The sequence below is a fragment of the Penaeus monodon genome, chromosome 19 (genome assembly GCF_015228065.2).
Source record: "Penaeus monodon isolate SGIC_2016 chromosome 19, NSTDA_Pmon_1, whole genome shotgun sequence".
Classification (NCBI taxonomy): Eukaryota; Metazoa; Arthropoda; class Malacostraca; order Decapoda; family Penaeidae; genus Penaeus; species Penaeus monodon.
In genome coordinates, this window is record NC_051404.1 from 39,788,196 (window position 1) to 39,789,189 (window position 994).

General features: G+C 27.3%; 1 protein-coding gene across 1 annotated transcript in view; it reads right to left on the reverse strand.

The window, feature by feature from the left end:
- LOC119585229 (transcriptional coactivator YAP1-like) overlaps positions 1 to 994 on the reverse strand; it is a gene marked incomplete at its 5' end in the record, with an annotated part of 37,721 nt that overhangs the window by 5,908 nt on the left and 30,819 nt on the right.

Sequence of the window (994 nt, forward strand, 5' to 3'; positions counted from 1 at the left end):
GCCTTGACTGAATTTTTATACATAAATCTTCATTTTATTGTTCCCTTAAACCTTCTGGCATATGCGAAAAATATAGCAATAAAAATAATTTTTAAAAAAATAATAAGATAAAGTGATAAAAATAAAATTAGTGAAGATAAAATAGATAAAAAAAATTTATTCACATAAAAGAAACATTAAAAAAATATAAATATATAAAGAAAACTGCATCATTAACAACAATAAACATCAAACTTTATATATCTACTTATAAAATAAATTATCTCTTGAATCTATCACATAGCATGCTTTTGTTACAAAATACTATAAGATTTACACAATCACAGGAAACACTGTATTGTACACTAAAGTGAATACCAACTACACAGTATAATGGGAAAATGTTAAACAGACAAGACACCAGAGTCTATAACTATGACATTTACAAATTTTTAGGTGTAACTATATCTAGATGACTGAGAAATCTTAAGCTTAGTAAATCTACTAGTAAAAGTTTATCCACATAGCAAATTATCCTAAAATCCATGTAAAAGCCCCAGTTATATTCTTACTTAATCTTATTATCTGTGACTTTGTTAGTGTTAAACATGATGATACCAACTATCAATGGCTGCAAAGTGAATTAATCAGTGTTTGACTGTGAAACCGTATTTTCCTCTGCCTGTATGGATAACATAATTCTGAAGTTCCTTGTTTTGAAGGGAAATACTCTACTCACTACTAATTTTGATGTTTATAAGAGGCACATTATATGCAAAATTTTAAAACTTGTTTATTTTTTCCTATGCTGTTAGGAATATGAGTGGTTAGAAACCTTTAAGCCAAACAATTTAATTCTTAAAAATAATCAGTATCTGACAAAAGTATCAGCTTTGTATTTTGCTAAAGTATGAGCCACCAAAGAGGAGAAGCAAATATTTACAGTTTAAGAAAGAAGTAGTATATATGTAACACATCTTGGTTTCATTGTTCATTTAGTTCTAAATGTCCGTGC